The sequence below is a fragment of the Triturus cristatus genome, chromosome 5_2 (assembly GCF_964204655.1).
Source record: "Triturus cristatus chromosome 5_2, aTriCri1.1, whole genome shotgun sequence".
Taxonomy (NCBI): Eukaryota; Metazoa; Chordata; class Amphibia; order Caudata; family Salamandridae; genus Triturus; species Triturus cristatus.
The window spans coordinates 377,931,013-377,953,393 of record NC_140588.1 but is presented as its reverse complement, the minus strand read 5'-3'; positions in this window follow the sequence as shown (position 1 = coordinate 377,953,393).

Here is a 22,381-nt window from a genome sequence, read left to right as displayed (position 1 = left end):
GTAATAACCCTAATTACATGTCTCCCTGCTCATTCTTTACATCCTCTATATAACTGGAATGATCCAACGTTTTATTGGTTATTGTACTTAAAGTACCGTCATATTCATATTACAAAATTGACTAATCAGAGAGGAACATAAAAAAAGAATAAATAACCTGTATTATGCCCTATCCATATCCATGTGGGAGAAACAAGGAAGGTACACATTGGGACATTTTTAATGTTCCAATGTAACCTCAACTCACCAGTTCATTATGCCATCTCAATTACTTTCTTTGTTCATGTGGGGACAGCCCCTGGCAAGCATCATATCAACGATGTATGATGTACCAATATGAGTTACCAATCAGTTGTTCATTTCTCATACTTCAGAAAATGTTATAAACTATTGATAATATCACAATCATACAGCAACAGCCATGGGAAAGGGGGCTCCATCATGCCATTGCAGGCAATACCAAACCCCTAATGGAGCTTTGACTCCGCCATATCTAAAGGAAAAAGAATCCATACACATGTCACACTCCATGCCCCACTTTTAACTAAATCAAAACTAGTCACAAAATCAAACAGTCCCAAGTATTAAGAGTTTCTGATATGTACCATGATAAAATGTTCTATATATAGCTCGATCCTTTCTTTGCTACAGCTGCTCTTTTTCTGCATTCCATAATTCCTGATTGTGATTACCTCATGCCAAAAGCCAAGCAGGCCATTGGCTTTTTCCGTTCTATTTATCCCTGACTTATAAAACGTTCTACATAATATAGTTCATATTGCATCACTTCATAAATGTAAATTGATACTTAATAATAATAATAATCTTTATTCGGTTTTTGACATTATAAAACCATAAAAGATATCATGACATACAAATGTTCATAATAAGATTTGTTAAGAAAAATATGTTTAGATAAACAGTTAAAAAAGAGCATGTAAATAGTTAGGTAATATGAGAATTATTTCACTATTTTACAAATTTTTTCTGTGCCTCATAATACACTTTAAAAAATTCAGTACATGATACACTGTGCATTCAGAGTCCAAAGTTTGAAGAGCCAGCATAGCTGGACGACATTGTCTATAGCCCCATTTCTTTAATAGAGGAATTAGCCAAATTTTTCGATGGGTATGAAAGAATTTGCAAAACAGTAGTGTATGCATATTAGACTGTTGTGAAAGATCATCACATGGACATGGTTCCATCTGAGTTTTCCAGTTATTTTTTTCCGGAAATGAAACTAGTCTGAAAAAAAGATTCATTCTGAACCTTGTTAGGAGCATCTTTTCATAAGTTGTAAGCTCCATAGTCAGATATAGCTGGATCTTCAGAGACTGCTGTGTCATTATTGCATGAGTAACTGATTTTTTCGCAATCACTGTTGTCAGTCTAAGGGATTCCAGGTGACTCAAGGCAGCTAGTTTCAGTTCCTTTTTGGATATTTCCTTCACTTCTTCCGGCATGTGATAATATTTTTCTAGACCCAGGTCGCAGAAGAAGTGTCTTACATAGGAGAGCCAGGCTATTTTATGAGCGTGGTCCAGATCCATAGTGTCGCGTAAGATGGTTTTAGTCAGACTGTTTTTTTCTGATACCCATACTCGCCTCCAGAGCAAAATAGGTTGGATTTTTATTAAGTCTTCGATATATGGGATTCCAAGTTCTATGTGTGAGGCATAGGTGGAAGTGCCTCTTGGAGTTGATAAAAGGAACCTCATGAAGATATTCTCCTCTTTTTGGACGGGCCGGTAGGTATATGTCCCCAGAGCCCTGCGCCATATAGAGCAGTGGCTTGACATTTCGCAACATAGATCTGTAACAATTCTACTGATGGTCTTTTGCCGAGTTTGTTGGAGAATTTCATCAATGCCATAATTGCTCGTTTAAAAAGATGTCTCCTGGCCTCTACTGCCGCTTTCCAATTCAGGGCGTCATCGATCATGATGCCTAGGTAAGGATACTGTGAGGTCTTTTCAATTCTTTGTTCCTTTAAAAAGATGGACTTTGTTGTTTTTCTTGACCTGCCAACTACCATAACAAAAGTTTTTTTAACATTTATGTGGAGGTCCAGGGCACCCATGAAGTCTGCATATTTAGATAGAGATTTCTGCAGTTCAATGGGGGTACGTGCTAAGATAACTGCATCGTCCGCGTAGAGCAGAGCGGGGATCGAGCGACCTTTTGCTCTTGGAAGGTCTCTCCCTCCTCTCAGCATAGATTTTTCTAGGCCGTTGGTGTACAGAGAGAAGAGGAAGGGGGCAAGGACGCAACCTTGCCTCACACCCCGCTCTACCTTAAATGGCGATGTCAGTTCTCCTTGTGTCCCGTACCTCACTCTCGCCGTGGCTTCGCTGTATAGCTCTCTCAGAAAGTCCAAAAGCGGGGGATCTACCCCCATTTCACTCAGCAGTGACCAGAGCCTTGCGTGCGAGACGCAGTCGAATGCGGAGGACAGGTCCATATAAACCATATAAATGGAGCCAGGTTTTGCATGGGTATATTTTGATATTAACAGGCTTAGATTTAAGGCTTGTTCGACGGTTCCAAAGCCCTCCCTGAACCCGAACTGTAAGTCTGATAGAATGTTTTTGTCTTCTACCCATTGCTGTAACTTTTCGAGAAGGACTCTACCAACCAATTTGCCCACAGAGTCGAGGAGCGAAATTGGTCTATAACACTTGGGGTCTTGTCGGTCCCCCTTCTTAAAAATTGGGACCATGATAGAGGATGACCATGACTCTAACAGCCCAAGTTTCATTGTTGCTAGGCAAACTCTGGTGAGAATTGGTACCCAGAGATCTGGAAGATGTTTAAATAAATCTACTGGGACCCCGTCAGGACCTGGAGCTTTCCCACTCTTACTTAATGACAGCGCCGTATCAATGTCCTGCAGCTCGACCTCCATTAAGATTGGATATACAACTGGGTTGATAATGGAATGATGTTCTTCGCTCGTGGATGTCAATTTGAAGATTTTTGAAAAATGATTTACCCACACATCCTCGTCAATGGCCACATCTATTTTTGGGCCATTGTTTTCCGTTAACAAAGGGGATTTGACTATTTTCCAGTATGCCTGGCTGTTTTTCTGGAATGCACTTTTGTGCAAAGCCTTCCACAAAGATTGTTTCAATTCTTTTTTCCTGATTTTTCTGGCGGTGTTATACTCCCGTCGAAGAGATTGGATATTAGTAATGTCTCTGATTGGGTTTCCGAGAGCTTTTTTCAACTTAGTGTGTGCCTTGGTACAATCTTGATTAAACCAACCTGTAGAGCTTATGTTGTTTCGTTTAGGTGTTTTAGTTAGTAGTTTTCTCATTTGCTCTATTATTATCTTGTAATTTTCGACGATTTGATGCATCCCTGCATGGGGATCGAGGCAGATCAAGATGTTATTATAAGTGGATTCTACTAACTGTTTTGTAATGGTATTGGGGTCCAGTTTTTCCCATTTTATGGTAAATCCGTTTTTTTTCCCCAGTTCAATCCTGTTCTGTGTTAGGGATTTTGCTATGTTTACCATATGTGTTCTTAGGTGGTTTGTTTGGAAGTTTATTTTTAAAGCGGAATGATCGCTCAAGGTGTTTTCCAGGATTTTAAAGTTGTTAATTTGTTCTTTGAGGCATTCAGTTGTTATTATGTAGTCAACAGTGGTCTTGTGGCCCCTTCCTCTGTAGGTAGGTTCCAGTTTGTTATTTGATTGTTGAATGGGATTTACAATTTGCAAGTCCAGATCGGAAAATAATTTGTTCATGGCTGATCCCACGCTTGAGTGGATAAAGTGGGCTAAAGGATTCTCGAATTCGTCCACTATTCCACAAATATCGTTTTTGGGGCAGGGATGTAGGTTAAAATCACCACCCCAAATTATATTAGCATATTCATTAATTTGCTTGGGATGCCTGTGTTCATTTATTTTTCCTTGTATTTGGGAAAGAACAATCAAAAAGTTGTCATCCGTTAGATTATTATAGATGTTGATTAATGTTACGGAGAGCTTTTTCCCTATTTTGAGCGTAAGGAGCTGGAAGTTTGAGAAGAGGTCTACCTTGGTAATCTTCAGGTCAGAGATTGTGTTTGCTAGGTAGATGGCCAATCCCCCTTTAGGTCTACCTGAAGTACTAGGAAGGGCAGGGGATGTAAATGTTTTATATCCCTCGAAATGTATAGGTGTAGTTGACCAGGTTTCTTGTAAGCAGATGATTTGTGCCTCCTTCAAAAAATCTGCTGCAGAGCCGTCCTCTATTTTGTTTCGGAGACCCGCCACATTCCAAAAGATCACAGAAAGCTGTGAAGAAGTGCAGTCTGGAACGATAGCTTTTGTTTGTACAGCCGCTGAAATAGGGATAAATGGTGCCGGGGTTGTTTGTGGGGACTCCAAAGATTTAGCCATTAGTCAATCAACCATTTCCAGACCACTGAACCGATTCATGGTTGGTATGCCTAACCAGTTTTGCCCCTTGATGGTGTCTCTGTAGTTAAGTCCATGTAATTGGTGGGGTGGTCTCTCCCACTGCTCCCAATTTCTGGGTCTATTTTGTGGGCCCATAGTCTGCCATGGGGCTTCTCTTTGCTGGAGATTCTGATTTACTGGCCACCAGGAGTTATGAGGGTCACAATGTCGTAGCGGTAGTTTTGGACCGACAACCTCTAACTCCCAGGGCTGTGGAATGGGTTTCCGCCAGATATTATCAGTGTCGTATAAGATGTTATTGTTGCTGGATCTTTTTGGGTAAAAGTAAGACAACGATCTTATAGTGATCACCCCTGTGGTGTTATTATGTTCCCAGGAGCAGATGTACTCAGCTATTGTGGGGTCCTCAAATGTAATTACGACACAGTCTCCCCGAATAGTTTTTTTTCTATGGCCCACCCACGAGGTCCTACTGACTGATACTATTCTGGCTTTCCAGGGTGGCGGAACCGGACGGTTTGTGTTCAGCCAATACTGGACCTTGTTTTTCAATGACCAGTTTGGTTCCGTCCCCTCACCTGTAAGCTCCGGGACCCCTGTCATGACTACCACATATGGGCATGCCTCAGGTGGCATGTTTAGGGTGGGTCTTTGCTCAGTGGTCCCTTTCAGGGGTCCTTTGATTTTTAATGCCTGCGTGTTTGTTGTAGCTAGGTTTTTGGGGGCAGATGTACTAATGCTTGGGGTATTTAGTAATGATAAAGGTTGGGGATTAGTTTGTGAGGGGATAATCAAGGGTTTGGGAATTGGATTTTGTGAAGTAAGAATGTTTGGTACTGTTGGGGGTTTTAGTGAGGGTTGTTTTTTGGTGTATGGAAGAGATAAAGTTGCAGGTTGGTTAAGTGTAGGAAGAGCAGTCATGGGATTTAAGACTGGTTTCAGAAGAGCTTGAGAGGATATAGATTTGATAGAGCCAGAGATTTTTGTTAGTTGACTCTCGATGTTGGTCAATCTACTTTCTAATGGGCGAATATAAGAATTTAAGAGGGAAGCTATTTCTTTGGTTAGTTTTGATAGGTCTCTTTCTTTGCCTAGGTGATGTGGGTTTAGGGAATCTGGCGTAGAAATATCTTGGAGGGCATGTGGTGGCTGGTGAATTTCTATCACGTTGTTATTTAGGGAGACAGAGTCATGGGGCAATTCGAGTAAATCTGTATCTCCGACCAAAATTGTATGGTCAGTTGATTTGGTTTTTTCAGTTTGATTTAAGTTTTTCCTAACGTTTCTTTTCTTTATGGCCCCCTCCCTCCTCCCTCTCTTTTGCCTTACTTCTTCGGGGGTTGGATCAAGAAAAATGTTTGGGGTTTTTTCTAAGTCGCTTTCTGTAAGGGATATACTGAGTTGGGAAGCTGAAAGGTCTACGGTGTTTGGGAGGCTAGGTCTGTTTGCAGCTGTATCCCTTTGAGGTATCCGGGGCTGTGTGACCGGAGATCTTGCAGTTGCTAATAGACCCATTGAGGATCGACGTGCTATTGCAAGCTCTGTTGAGACCCTCCCCTCAATTAGACTTAAGCTTTGGTCTATGAATGTATTAGCTTTTGCGAGAAAATCATCCATTGGGCCTAACAATTTCTCTCCTATCCCGTTTTTTTTTGATTTTTTGTACTTGCTGGATCTCGTATTCATTTTCGACGGGATGGATACAAGAGGTATTTTATGGGACAGCTATAAAATTAGCAGAAGCAAGTCACGGAAGTAGTAAATACCTGCAATTTGATGTCCTCGATAAAAAGCTTTGGTGGATGGGCCGGGCCGAGCTCTCACGATCTCGAACGGCCTCAAACGGCCCGCTCTTTGCCCGGTCTTCGCCCCGGGCTGCGTCCCGCGCGCGTCCCGCGTTACGCGGTCCGGAGCACGCTCTTTAGAGTGTGGTAGATTGTGGGGGCGTGGCGCTGTGAGGGGGCGCGGCTCACGCGGGAAGAGGACCAGCTGGAGCTGTTGAATGCTGGTCCTCGCAGTCCCGGGTCCTGCGCCTCACCCTCCTCTGCTGCTACACGATTAGTTCCGGCGTCCCAGCGGCTCCTAGTACACAGGATGGATGAGTGGGGCTACTCCTGTAGCGTGGCGAAGGCAGCGCAGGCAAGACAGACTGTTGCGAGTGGCACCCGCGAAGCGGGTGCCGCGAGTAGTTGAAGGGCTTTGGCTGGGGGCGTGGCGCTGTGGGGGGCGCGGCTCACGCGGGAAGAGGACCAGCTGGAGCTGTTGAATGCTGGTCCTCGCAGTCCCGGGTCCTGCGCCTCACCCTCCTCTGCTGCTACACGATTAGTTCCGGCGTCCCAGCGGCTCCTAGTACACAGGATGGATGAGTGGGGCTACTCCTGTAGCGTGGCGAAGGCAGCGCAGGCAAGACAGACTGTTGCGAGTGGCACCCGCGAAGCGGGTGCCGCGAGTAGTTGAAGGGCTTTGGCTGGGGGCGTGGCGCTGTGAGGGGGCGCGGCTCACGCGGGAAGAGGACCAGCTGGAGCTGTTGAATGCTGGTCCTCGCAGTCCCGGGTCCTGCGCCTCACCCTCCTCTGCTGCTACACGATTAGTTCCGGCGTCCCAGCGGCTCCTAGTACACAGGATGGATGAGTGGGGCTACTCCTGTAGCGTGGCGAAGGCAGCGCAGGCAAGACAGACTGTTGCGAGTGGCTTGTATAGCGTACAATTGATACTTGTATAGCGCACTACTCACCCGCAAGGGTCTCAAGGCGCTTGTACGAATACCGCTGTGGAACCCATCCTGGCTTTCCCTGTGAGGCATCCACTCCTGGGCACCCCCAAGGTGGAGGCCAGGCGTTCTTAGCGTTGTGGGGGCCGTTGTGGAGATTAAGCAAGCTATTGCCCAGAGTTGCAGAGTGGGACTCAATGATTGGAATGGCACCGAGGCGAGAATTATCAGGTCCATGGAATTTTTGAGCCCAAGACCCGCCGAGGTGGGGAATTGAACCCTGGTCCCGGGCTAGATCTCTGCATCAGGGTCTGCCGCACTAATCATTGAGCCACACTTCTCCACCTTCCTTACATTTTCTCAATATGCTCAAAACCTAAAGATCAGCTCATTGTACATGTTTGGAATATCAGGCTCCTTAGCTTTTCTCTCCACCAACACCTCTAAACATTTTCTTTTAAACAGTTATTTACAAGGAAACATTATACATGTCATCTCATATGATTAGATGCTTTATAACCAAATACCTCTATGTGGAAGAGACATTCTATTTCCCTGTTTTCTCCTTACCTTACTCCTCCAAATGTACCACCAACTCCTTACTCATGCTTAATCAGTTAGGGTCCAATATGTTCAGCTCAATTATGTATCTGTATTCTAACCCGTTGTCTATTGCCTTTTGTAAAGCTGTTCAATGCAGTTTATTTCAAGTTAAATACAATAGTACACTAGAACTATCAAGTAGTACATGTAGCGACAGCCACATCCCAGTCCAGCTGTCACCCACATGATTCTATACCACCTTCTCTATTACCTACATTTCTTAACCTTGATAAAATAACATTCCATCCATGGTTAAGACCCAACACATCTTTCCCTTTATAAATTGAAAAAAAGATATGAAATGTAATATAACAAAGCATTTACACTTTCCCCCTTATACTTAAACTAAAGATGTTGAATATAATCAACAACACATGCTTTGTAACTTATATACACTTGTACATGATACATAAAGTACAACAAAATCAATATACTGTTGACAATTGCTTTTAATATATAATTAAGAATCACTTATCTCCTTGTAAAATCTTCGAGGTCTAAATAAGTTAGTTAGTCTTGATCGAGAATATATTCGAAAGTTTATTTGGTATGCTAATCTATCATGCTTTGCACATGTGGGTTCAGATCCCCTCCCCATCACCAATGTAAAGCCAGTCACTGCAAGTAACTGTTTATTTAAAGTTAAATACAATAATACATCAGTACCTTCAAGTAGTATATGTAGTGACCGCTATCTCCCAGTCCAACTGTCACCCACAAGATTCCATACTCCCTTCTCTCTTACCTATATTCCTTGATAATGGTAACATAACATTCATCCAAGGTTAAGACCTAACACCTTCACATTCTATAGCCTAATATTTCAAGCCTCTACTATCATCCGATTACTATTGTGTACTTCATCAAAATGTGACAAACCACTGGGTAATTCATATCTTCAATTCATATTGTGCAGACATGTTCTAAAATTCTTTTCTGAACCGGAAAATTGTTCTTCCGGCATACTGCTTTTGACAAGGGCAAGTCAGAACATATAGTGCATAATTAATTATACATATCAAATACTTCATTGCGTTTCCTAAAAATGTTACATATCTCATTAAATTGCTTACTGTAATATGTTTTAATCGGATAGTTCTGAAATAATAATTGCTTCCTGGTCAATTTAGAGAATTTGTTTTTTGCTACACACAGAGTTGTGCCATGTTAACCATGTGTTTTAAATCTGGGTATTATATTATGGAGCAGTTGCACTTCGCCCCCGATAACATCCCACATGATATGCTCTTTTTAAGGGGCAGAGTATGAGTTCTTTAAATAAGTAAGCTTTTGGTCGCTGTCTCCTTCCTATGCAGGAAAGTTACAAGCATGTTAGCCTTTACTTGCAATTTTGTATCCAAATATTCAACTACTACATTACCAATTTCACCCAACAATTTTATACTTAGTTCAGTCCCATTTAGAATTTCAATAAATTCACATGGTCTTGCCCTATCTGATTTCCATATCAGAAAGAGATCATCTATAGCATATACCTTAACCATAATATCATATTCATATTAAGGGAGATGTTCTAACACTGTAGTGACCTTCGCCTCTCACCAGTTCATGAACACATTTTTTGCAGCTTGGGGTGAAGCAGATGCCAATCACAGTCCCTTGCTGTTTTCTAAACATTTGGGTATCATATGAAACGTTGATCTCCTGAAGTTTCCATTTCATCATTTCAAAAATCTTGTTAGTATGATGTAAACAATTCAGTGGTCTTGCTCTAAAAAAATGGCTCAGGCTTTCAAACCATTGTTGTGTCTTCTACTTACAACAATTGCTGTCCATCTAATGTAATGAAAAGAAAATCTGGTTACCACTTAGTATCTTACATCTTGCACAGAAAATATTCTTGACGTAGTCGCAGGGACCCTTTCACCCAGGAGCTGAAACAAAAGCTGCTCTAACCAGGCAGGAGCAAGCAATTAATCCTGCTTCCAATATCACCCAGGATGGGTGCTCGCTGGGGAGCCAGAGGGGCTGATGGACCTATTCCTGCATCCCCTACTGATAGTCAATGTTGTGAGTGCCTGGGTGAGACTGGAAAACCCACCAAAATAAATAGCATGTCCGGCTACTGCCAGCAACCTGTATGGATGCTGGCATGAGAACCATGAGCCTCGCCCTGCAGCCTACAACAACAACAATAATAATTTTGGGTGCCCTGGGTGGGACTAGGGCAATGACCATAAAACATGAAAATGTTTAAAAAGTGTAACTAGCTCCAGTGTAGGCACAGCAACAAGGTTACTGGCCAGGGAGGGGCAGCAGGGACCTTGGGCCTCACTATGCCAGCCCCCAACATTGTGACAAAGTGTGGGTGTGCCGAGTGGAACCAGGACACACAGAAATGACAATTTATTTTAAAACCTTTTGTGTTGTGAAGTGGCGAAAACAATACAGCCAGACAGCCGTTCATAAAATAGAAACTGTTCTAGAGAGCAGCACCCCATAATGTCCTTTGAGGGCTTTATTTTTATATTTACCAATGGTGGTGCTGCCCCAAGGAGGGACAAGGACACCACAAATGATTTAACAGAATGTTGGGAGGGACTTATTCAAGGAGCACTGCAGTCGCTCAGAAACATGTTTAAAGAACCTATAGTAAGTCTTGCTATCATTTTTAGACCATTTCGAGCTGAATCTGTATGCTTTTCGGTTGGAGGGGCGCGATCCCTTGTTGTTTGTCCCATGGCTGCATTGTAAAGCTTGAAGAGTGTTAAAGAAAGACTCAAACATACGTTTATGGCTGTTTTCATTCAAATGCTTTATTTAGACATGTGTGTCTTAATTATCATTCTTGAGTGTTGCATTGTATGTATTATTAAGGAATGTATTGGATTATGGACACTGATAAGTTATTGTGGTGATTTTTTGGCTAGGCCAAAAGGCCTGCTTATGTTTATGTGCTGACCCTCCTGATAAAGCTTGAAGGTACGCCTTTTTGTATATTGATGATTTAACCCTTAGACAAAGCCAACAGGGCTGCTTTGTTTAAAATGAAACCCCTTATATTACTTTAAGTTCAAACAAAAACTAGAAATTGAATAAAAAACAAAGGTTAAAGTGACAGTCATAGTTAAGTATGGTAATAATATCTTACTGTACATTTAAAAAAGTTATAGTTAGGTGAAAATGTCAGTGAAAATTTTAAATTTTAAACTCTAAAAGCCACTGAAAATCACTATGTGTAGTTAACTCAAGCAACTATACCTTGCATGCTTATCAAGCACTGTTTATGAGCTCACATTTTAAATCACTCATGACATGTTCTATGACATCATTGATAACATCACAGATGACATATGAAATGACATCATTGATGACAAAACTGGGCATCTTCACAAAACTTTTCAAAAAAAGTCTCATCAACCTCAACTCCTTCCTAGAAAGTTTTGAGGTGATCTGTCAAGCGTGTGACAAGAAAAAGGGGGGATTGTAAAACACGTTTTGCTCATGCAATTTTCAATAGGAAAAACAACAATTCAGTAGAAAATGGCTGAACAGAATTACACAAAATGTGTCAGAAAGGTAGATCTTTACCCAATAAGTGTGGTTTTTGTGATTTGGTGTAAATCTAGTCAGTAGTTTTTGAGAAATTAAGGTTAAAAATTAATGTATATTTCACCCCGAGGTAGCCAAAGCCATATTTCTTTTAACTGTACATTGATCCACAACCGTGTGGTATCTTTTTTTAAAAACAAAAGCTTCCCTTAGGGTGCCAGGCCCTGGGGATCAATGCATCATTTCTTGGGGGATGAGGCATGTGGCCCACCTCCCTAAGCCATTTGAAGACTTCAGGGACCCCATCTTCTGGGGATTACATTTTTACTGAGAGAGAGATGAGTGTTTCCCCCCTTTGAGCCATTTCAATGCCCTGTAGACCCCTTGTCCTGGGACCAATGCCATTTAATATTCACTGCTCCTAGCTAAGGAGCACCCCATAATGCCCTGCATTTTGTTGATTTTTTGGATCCTAGTGGTTCCCCTAGAAGGCTCAGGTGTGCCACCAAACCATTTTTTTAATGTTGTGTGGGGGTGGGGGGGGGGGGCAGGGAGCTCAGCAGCCTCCTCGGCAGCATTTTCTTAAATCATTGTAAGTCTCCTGAGTTATTGAATCAATGACCCAAGGAGAGCATACCATTATTTATAAAACACTCCGAACTGGAGCTGTATGGTCTTCAGCTGGAGTTGCAGGGACCCCTTGTGGGAAATTTTATGGCTCAATTTTATGGCCTAAAATGTTTTTTTTAAACTCAAAGACATGTTTATGGCTATTTAAATATTTGGGTTATTGAAAACATTTTGTAATAATCACTATAACTAAACATTGCAATATGTCTCTTTTTATGATAAATATTTTGTTGTAGTTATTGGGGATTTGTTGACAATGTTAACAGGTCTCCTTTATATATGTTGATGTTAAAAGCCAATAGGTCTGCCTCTTATATTTTGCTATTTCTCCCTGTGAACTCAGAAATTCCCTGAAAAACAAAGGGTAAAATTACTTTATAGTTAGGTCTGTTAATATTATCTTGCTTTATATTTTTATAAAACAAACAAATTCAATAAAAAAAACAAAGGTTAAAGTGGCAATATAGTAAGGTGAAACATAATATTATACACTCTAAAAACCACTGAAATTCACCAGTTATAGCTAACTGGAGTAACTATAAGTTACACCCTCGCCATGCAGTGCTTAGGACGCCACAAATTACACCACTCATTATGACATGCCCTATGACGTCCTTTATACCATATTGATGATATCTTAAATGAAATTTCAGACAACACTTTTCATGGTGGGGCTGATAGGCGGGCAACAGGTTCCATGGCTTGGCCTTTAAATTAGCAAAGCGAATTATAGCAATGCATTGGACAGAAGTAAATGCACCTCCATGTAATTCATTTTAAATTTGTGAATTGGTAAATTAAAAAAAAAAATTAGCATTAATTATGCTTAAGTGGTTGATCTAGATAGATAGATAGATAGATAGATAGATAGATAGATAGATAGATAGATAGATAGATAGATAGATAGATAGATAAAGCATTTAAGCATAATTAATGCTAATCTTAATTTTGTTAATTTAACAATTCACCAACTTTAAATAAACTAAATTATTTTTTAACAGTGTAAAAAATCTAAATGTAATTGGCATTAAATACAAACACAACATAACAAGGTTTGTCACAAATTAATTAAAAATTAAAGTTTTAGTTGGGATGGATGATATTAATTGTATATTATTGTTCAAAAATAATATTTAAAACATTAATTAATCTATTTCAATGAATTTACAATTTAATTTAAAGTAAATTGTATGCGTTGGTGTGTTATCTTATAGTTTTATTATTTGTATTTATTTATTTTCAAAAAGTAACAAATAATATCAAATTTTCCACTGGTGATGGAGATCTCCACAAACAGGCAGTAAGTTACAAATTGGAATTTTAAACTTGTAAATTCAGTCATAGGATTCTCTACCCCCTCATTTGAGTAGGTCGAGACTTTCAGTCCACCTGTAGGTGTAAAACTCCACTCTGAAATGGTGAATAGCAAAAAAGTGAAGATTTCCACTCAGGTGGAGGAGTAGATCTATGCTTAATTAGATTCACACTTGCAACCTTACCATTGTCAATGAGGCCCATAGAGTTCAAATGGTTTTTATTGATTACAGAACAAAATAGAAGGATACATGGAATTCATGATGGACTTTTCCATTGCGGTGCAGCGCAGAGTGTGTGTTTATGCGTATGCAGGGCAAAATGTGAAATCAGCTTTATTTTGAGGTAGTACAACTTGAAAACAGAGAGCCCGATTCACAAAGGAAAATTAAGACAAAAAGTCATCTTTAAAAACAAGAAGTCTAACTTTACTACTTTTCGGTATTCACAAAGGCAAGTTAATACTACTAACTTTACTACTGATAAAATTACTGTTAGTAAAGCTACTACTGGTACAATTGCTAGTAGTAGGGTTACTAGTAGTAACTTACCTTTGTGAATACCGAAAAGTAGTAAAGTTGGATTTTTGGTCTCAGTTAGACTTTTGGTCTAACTGTACCTTTGTGAATCAGGCCCATAGAGTTGTTTCTGAAAGGAACTGTCAGATAACCAGCACTCGGTTCAGCGCCAGGTAAGCCCATCATGATACACCATGATCAATGCACTCATTTGAACAGGACACATTGACATTTCTGTTAAATATTTAGTCCAGATATTAGGATTTGCATTTAACAAAGGCTGGTAATGAAAAAACTATGGAGTTGACTTTTTTCGTTTCTGACTCATATCCCCTTTCAACTTATTTTTCCTCATGCGATACATCTTTCTCACTCAACAAAGTCTAGATATAAAAGTAGGAACATTATGGAAGACAAAGGGCTTGTTGATCATTTCTTCGGATTTCATTATAGGACATTCTTATAGTACAGTAAGACATTCCATGTAAATCCTGTATGAAATTTCTGGTTTTGTAGTTAAATGGATGGGCATACCCTTTACTGCGAATCGTTAACTACACACCCCATCATACCTGACAACCAAGATCATGGACTTTGGTGGGTTAGACCACCTATGATGGAGCTGCTTTTCAAGAGTGAAAATTAAGAAATTCAGGAACGAGAAGATACATTGCCAACCTGGCACCTGCTAGGCTCCGGGAATTTGAAACTCCATCTGAGCTCCAGTCCATGCGATAACATGCCTTCACTTTAGGGAGTAGCTAAAGACTTATCTCTTCAAGCAACATCTCATTAGAATACAACTGCGGACCTAAAGAGAGACATTAAATGTGCAATTTTGCAAATCAATAACTTTTGATTTTTTGCAGATATGCAAAAAAGCATATGCCATAGAACTGCAATTTGTAAAAAGTGTATTCTCTACAATATGTGCCTTCTGTTGTCACTTAGAACAGTAATAGTTTATAGTTTAAAGATATATATGTGTGTTTGACCATGACATGCTAAAACAGTGGGAAAGAAGCGAATGCTTGTCACTCAAAATCTTTTTCTTGCAGTTAAGTGCTGTAACTGTCCTACTAAATGCATATAAGTACCATTTGTGCCCCTTTCGTCTCAATGCTGGGGAGTGTCTTTTTATAATATCTATTATTAGAGGATATGGTGGACATGTTGTTATGGTTTTTTTGTTTGCTACAGCAAGGTCACATAGAAAGATAAGTCTGCAACATTATTGTTGGGGAAACATCTGTAATATACATGGTTGACAATTGGCCTTAGCCTAGTGATTTCAATTATGTCATCTTTACTTCTTAGCCAGATTTGGCTATGCCTTCAGTTGTGACTTATGAACGGAAAAAGGGAGCTTCCAAGTCCTACAAGCAATATATTATAATGTAACATAACATAAAGGGATTCAGGTTGTCCTTAAGTTTAGCAAAGTGACCCTGCTAAATGTGTGCTCATTGTCAATAACCACAAAAACATACAAAAGAATAGCTCCAAAAACTGAATCAGGTTGGCTTTCCTCCTTGATTCTCTGACACTAATAAATCCTTGTGAATTGACATAGACACCAGTTTAAGCTTCTGGACTCACATCGTCCACAAGATGAGACCCACTTGGCACCATCTAACTCACCTCCAGAGAGTTTTGCCCTTCCTCCAGGAGTGGATTTCAGAAGGCTCCATAGAGATGAGACACTGCTGGACAGTGCTGTCAAGACCTACTTGACACAACATCTTTCATGCAGGAGACCTGCTTATCAATAGTCTTTGAAAGTAAGGCATGGTGAGACATGATGAGACAACTACAGACTCCCACTACCTACCCAACATCACAATCAAGACCATCTGCTTTCTTTACGTGGCAGTAAAAAATGTAGTACTCTAAAGAAGCCAGGGATACATTTCAATACCTGTGGAAAACATTTCCAAAGTGCAAAGACTCACGGAAAGAGTTGAAGATTCATCTCTTCAAGCATCAGTTTCTTATTCCTTTACCCCGTCCACTGACCTCCTACTCACATTATATTTGCTAAACATCTTTTGTGCTCATCCCAACTTGGATCCTCTCTCCTTTAGTATTACTTCTCACTGTTGTACCCTTTTGTAAACCCTCCTATGTAAACCCATGGCTTCTAAGGTGCCTCACTGGTTTGTAAACAGCCTTGCACGATACAGCTCCTGCATATATAAATGCCATCAATCAAATATTTCTCTTTATATGTGAAAAGATGTATTATGCTTCTTTTTATACATACAAATATAAAAAGGAAAGACAAATGTATAATCAAATGTGCATTCTGCTGTTTTATTCACATATGCACATTAAGGAGATAATAACGATTCATGAAAATAGTTGTAAACTTCAGCATACAGAGAATTTGGTACTTAGTAATTGTATTTTCTACCATAAGGAACAGAGGTTCTATCATTGAATAGTCATACTCTTATGTCCTGCCTTATAGTTCAATGAATTGTTCTTCACACATTTGTGATTTATGCCTCTTTCCTGTGTGCACATGGGTTGAATCACTTCTTTGAAAGTTCAGAAATCTGGACTAAATCTACGAATTATGAGTTAATGCAAAAAGGTCCAATTTTACTATATACGATTGAGCAAAAGGTATTTGTTCTGACTTTATATACATTTGCACAGCAAAAATCATTGAATCTGCAGTGTTGTGCAACGCATTGCTAATAGTCACTCTTCATTCGCAAAAACTCAGGGGCATATTCTCAAGGATCAATCGCCGAGTTATCGGCACTTTAGCGCAGCCAAAGTCGCGCTAAATTTATCGCCCCATTCACAAGCTGGTGCTAACAGCCTATATCGCCAGTTTTCCGGCGGTAGCATCCTCAAAAAACATCGCCACGGATTACCCCGGCAACTATCGCTAATGAGATGCAGAGTAGGCATTCCTGAGCAAAAAACCGGGACAACACCACTCCACAATATTCTCAAGGACCACCCAGATCGGTGATAAGCTCCTAAAACAGGCGATAAGGCGTGTTAGCCGAAGGATTTTAACACCTGCTCTGACCTGGTGTAAAGTCGGAAGACAACCGGCAGCAGCCAAGGGAGCACAGCCCATTGCCAAACATGAAGAACAACAGCTGCCCCCGAGCAACTGAACATGCAGCCCAGAGCCCCAATAGGGCAACATCACCCACCGCCACCCCCCTGGACCTCACCACCCCCCCCCCCCTTTGGACAAAGAGAATGCACATCAACTCCACGAAACCATGAACCACACAAATCGCCTAAAGTCACGCAATCACAACACCTAACTTACAGGTGTGGCCAGAAAAATGGAAATCATACATTCATATCATATAATCCAAATAAAACCTTTATTACAGATTAAACAAAAAATAACAATCTTGAAGAGGCACGGCGGGTCTTCTCTGGGCATTCTGTAAGTAACAGCCTGCAAGACAGAAATACAGATAAGAAGGTGTGTCATGCGCAAAGTACAGAGAGAGCGAAAGAGAGAGAGAGAGAGAGAGGGATAGGGAGAGAGAGGAAGAGAGAGAGAGAGAGAGAGAGAGAGAAAGAGAGGGAGAGAGAGGGAGAGAGAAAGAGAGGGATGACAGAGGGAGAGAAAGGGAGAGGGAGGGAGGGAGAAAGAGAGGGAGAGAGGAAGAGAGAGAGAGAGAGAGAAAGAGAGGGAGAGAGAGAGAGTGCCGCCACTGCTGACCCAGGCCTTACTGCTCACCTGCAGCCACCGGTGAGTCTCCAGCCACGTGCCGGCACACACTGCAGTCACCCAGGTCCCTCACCTGAAACAGTTGCCAGACACATGAATGGCAGAGTCCATACAGCAGCACACGCCATCATCGCTTGCCCGCCCCTGCGCACACAGGCTGCTGAACCCCAGCCCCTCCCGCCGCCCAGCAGAGAATGCCTGCCCCAGCGCAACCAGGCCTCACTGCTCACCTTCCGCCACCCGCGTGTCTCCAAGAGGGCCCACCACGTGCCGGTGGGAGCTCCAAGCCCGGGGCCCGTGACCATGGCACCCTCCACATCATGCAGCCCTGCACCGCGGACCACCAGGTCACACACTTGATTCTGGGTCTTGATTTCACTATGGCAGAAAAAATATCAGTGCACACGGCCTCATCGCAGGCTGCACACCTGCTCAGTCCTAGAGGTGCCACTAACTCTGTGAACTGCGAGGCGACGCCACGTGTCGGTAGGCCCGCACTGCCCACTGCCTCAGGCCTACACTGCGATCCAGCAGGGCTCACACTAATGCCACCATTCCGGACCGCCTGGATGGCACATCATCGCAGGCTGCACACCCGGGCAGCACTTAAGGTGCCCCTACCTCAGTGCACCGAAAGACACCATCCCGTGGCGGTGTGCCTGTGCCTGCCGCAGTGTATCTGGTGCCACCAAGTCTGTGCACTGCAAGCCATGGACCCTTTATGAGTGAGTCCCATGGTGCAGACGCCATCATGTCACCCCCGGCACTGGGCAATGTGCTGTGCCCGGGCCCTATGCCCTCAGGCAGAAATGATAACTGAGACAACCAGTTACAGAGTGAAAATGGCATCCAGCACGTGCGCCAGGCCCTTTTTATTGGCACGGTCACATGTCCTGTGACGGCTTTGCTGGATGGGTCTGGTGTGGGTGTAAACCAACCATGAGGGAGCGGCGGTGGCATGCTGACAACTAGACCTGTGAGCAGCAGATCCCTACGGGGAAGACATGGGACATGTAGCATTGTCGTTCCCCCCTGTGAGCGTAAGTGGAGTGGGCTGGCCTGGCCTGCCGTATGCCAGTCCAGCGTAAAGGTGTGAACAATGACCCCAGGGCTCTGGGCGTGGTTCCGTCCATGGATGGACAAGGAAGTAACTAGTGCATGTGTCTCCGTTCTAGTGTTGGCGCCACCCGGCACGCAATCGCCAATGTGTCACCCTGTGACCCAAGTCCCACAGCATGAGCAAAATGGACGTAACGTGAAATCATTGACCCTTCATGCATCCATACCTCCACACTTGCATGATCACATAAACATGACACATCAGTGTGAAAATGAATGTTTAATGCACATTCAGTGGAGTGTTGCAGCTGAAGCACTACAGGGCCATGCAAACCCCACTTTACATTGTTAGCCGGTGGAGGGCCAGCCAGAGTCCTTCAGGGAATGACAGGTACATCAGTAGAGGAGGAGTTCAGTCCGCAGTCTGAAAGCTGGGTCATTGGTGACCAAACAGAATATGGCAGTCCATGTCGAGGTCCAAGGTGAGTGTCGCAGAGTGTATCGGGAAACAGTGGAAGGTGATGATGCAGAGGGCAGGACCAAGAAGAAACAGGCCATATGGCGGAGATGAATGCTACCGCTTCCTTCTGACCACGAGGGCAGATTCATCCGCATCTTCATCCTCTGTTCTTTCAGGTGCCTCACATTTGGGTGGTGGTGTTCTGTCTTCAGCACTGTGTGGCAGTGACACCTCAGGGGCCCGAGGTGGAATGTCTGCCGCACTGTATGGCACTGACACATCAGGGGCCGGAGATGTGGATGGAGTGGTACCAGCAGCATGCATCAGCGCCAGGCCTTGTGGCAGCAATGCCATGAGGAGGGTCTTTATGGCATTGAGGGACCCCAGCTACCTCTCGCTGGTGTGCAGCCGTGGCAGCCGCTCTTTCCGCACTCGTCCACTCCATGTTCTCCATGAGCCTCCGCATGAGTCCCAACTCCCGGGCGAGCTCACTGGAGCCACTCTGACTAGACAGTCATTCTTGTGGCAGAGTCAGGACTCTGGCAATGACAGCCATGGTTCGTTGGAGGGCATGTAGTGGACTGTGGGTGTCCTTTAGGGACTGTGAGTGGTCCCTGATGGGACTTAGACACCCACGTATGGCGTCTAGTTTGTCTTCCATGCGGTCAAAGCCCACCTGCACCTGTTCAGCCAGCTTCTCCTGGGACCCCAACACATGGCGTCGGAAGGCCATGTGTTCGTCGTGGGTGTCCTGGGAGGCAGAAGTGGTGGTGGGTGCTGCCTGCTGTGTGTTCTGTGCAGGGGGTGGGTTCCCCTCGTAGCAGCTGGGCTGCCCTGCTCCTGGGAGTGGGCTGCGGAGGCTCTCCACGAGCTGTTGGAGGGCATCGGAGTTGAAGGTGTGGTGGTCCTCTTCATCATCAGAGAAGAGATGTTGGGACTGCTCTGAATTTCCCTCTCCAATGTGAAGAGGAGATGCAGTTTAACATTGTGTTCACATGTATGTTGACGCATTTTACATTTTTACATTCAGATTGAATGACAGTGTCCATTGTGACTGTTTGTGGGGAGCTGCCTATATGATGCGGGACAGTGGACATTGCGACAACATCACGAATGTGTGTTTGTACTTGTATATTGTCAACTCACATTTCCCTGCGATGCCATATGTGATTGGCCAGTTTCTGCACACAAGCGGCACCAGTTGTGTCCTCTGTTCTGTTCTGGACGGGTTACAGATTGTGCCACATCGTTGTCAGTGTTGATGTGCTCTGTATGTGACGTGTGTGTTGGGGGTCTGGGGCACGGTTTGTTCGCAGATGTGCTATGCTTACTAGTGCATGTGTGCCATTGTGCCCATCTTCCCCTTCCCCCGTCCCTGGTCGTTACTCATCCTGTTGTGTCCGGTCATGTTGAGCAGTGTCCGGGCCCCCAATTCCTGCCACCATATCCCCACTGATGACTGTGGACACCATTTCATCCATCTCTTCCAGCTCCTCCTGTGGCGATGGGCTCCCACCTCCAGTCTGCATTGCTGCCTTCCGTTTGCGAACTCTGCTTGGTTTTGCGCTTGACATCATTCCAGCGCCTCTTGACCTCTTCCATTGTCTTCTTCAGCACTCCGACTGCATTCACCTTGTCCACGATGGTCTGCCATATTCCATTTTTAGTTGCCAGTGAAACAGTGGAGGTGACGAACAGTAGTTGAGGGTGTTCTATCACCTCCATTATCAGGATCCTGTTTTACTGCAGACTGAACCGCTTCTTCCTACTCTTCTTCTCCTTCTCCTTGCCCTTCCCTGACCCCGTGGTCCCAGGCTGATCCTCCGGGGGGGCTTGTGAGGTTCTGGTTGTCCTCTGCACTTGCTCCGGCTGAATCCATTGTGCTTCACTGTTGTTTGGCTTTTGTATGTGTTTTTTTTCTTCAACTTTTATAGTGCATTGTCCTGCATGTCGCATTGGGATTGCAGGCCTGTGGCTGGTTTTCGCTGATTTTTGCATCGCGATTTGCATTATCGCCACTTTATTCGCATTCGTGTTTCGCATTTTTGCGGTGTCGCTTTGATTTTAACGCGTTCATTTGACGTGTTGTGGTGGGTCTATCGCATGGTGGCACCGTGTTGAGAATACCATGTTAACACGGTGTTATTTTCCCGCGATAGACTGCGATGTGAAAAGTTGCGTTAAGCTACTTTTGCAGTAGTTATCTCACGTTCTTGAGAATATCCCCTTCAGTAAATTGATTGGGCTTTTTGTAAATATGTATTAATGCAAGAAACATTTTTGTACATTTGCAAAAGCTAGATGTACCGGCCCCTTACTATTCAATTTCGGATATGAAAAACATTAGAAGTGTAAGGATGAATACAGAAACAATAACAAATCAGATAATCAAAAGTGCTCTGAGTTAAATATATTCTCTGAATTTTTCGGGATTTCCTCCCACATACAATTTGCATTATTTGCATCTAGAATGTACCTCATATTCTTCAAAACTCTGTATGCCAAGACTCAAAATGTGCTGTTTCAAAGGCAGTTATGTTTAAAAACGTATAGAGAAATTCAAGCAATGCTTTGTGACATGACACAGGTAAAAAGTCCAAAAATGTAACTGTCTAAAGATGTTCGCTAACATTAACGTTATCACTCATCTGTTTGGTGTTATCGTTATCACAGGTTGGATAGATGTTAATGGGAGTCCCACTGGAGCCTAGTGCTAACAGTACATCAGAAATCTGACACAAAGATGTTATATCAAGGAACTATCATGCATTTCACCAGCTCATTGTCCCATGACTAAGCAAATTCGTAATGATTGTGCATATATAAATACAAAAACAACCTTGCATTAGTTTAAATTATTTACTTTTCGATCTGTTCCCCTGTTTATGTTGTTTTTTCAGTAGAGATAGACGTGTGTTTATTTTATACACACATCAATTAACTTTAACAGCAATAATAAAACTTGCTGGTGATTAGAGAATACATCAAAACATACAATAAAATCCATATTGTTAAAATTCACCAGGTTTAGTGCCCCGTCAGACTATCACCAAGCATAAATATTGTGTCCTGTATATTGTTTACAAAAACATGACCCAAGCCGTGTTCATAATGGCATATCTACACACAACGGCACAGTTTTTAGTAAAATATGTGAGACCCGACATTTCTGTCGGACAATATTTGTGCATAGGATATTGTTACATACCACCTCATGTACGGGAAAGCAGCATCCTCCTTCCTCGTGGTATTAGCCTGCTCTGCAGCACATTATCATAAAGGGATTTGGTGGTAATTAAGAATCCTTTGATTTCTGTAAATAGTACTAAATTCAATAAGAAGCCACTTGCCAAGTATACTCTACAATTCTTTCATGGAGTAATTGTCTGCCCCGGATGGATACGCATTTAAATTTACTACTTCTATCTGAAATCAGAGGATTTCC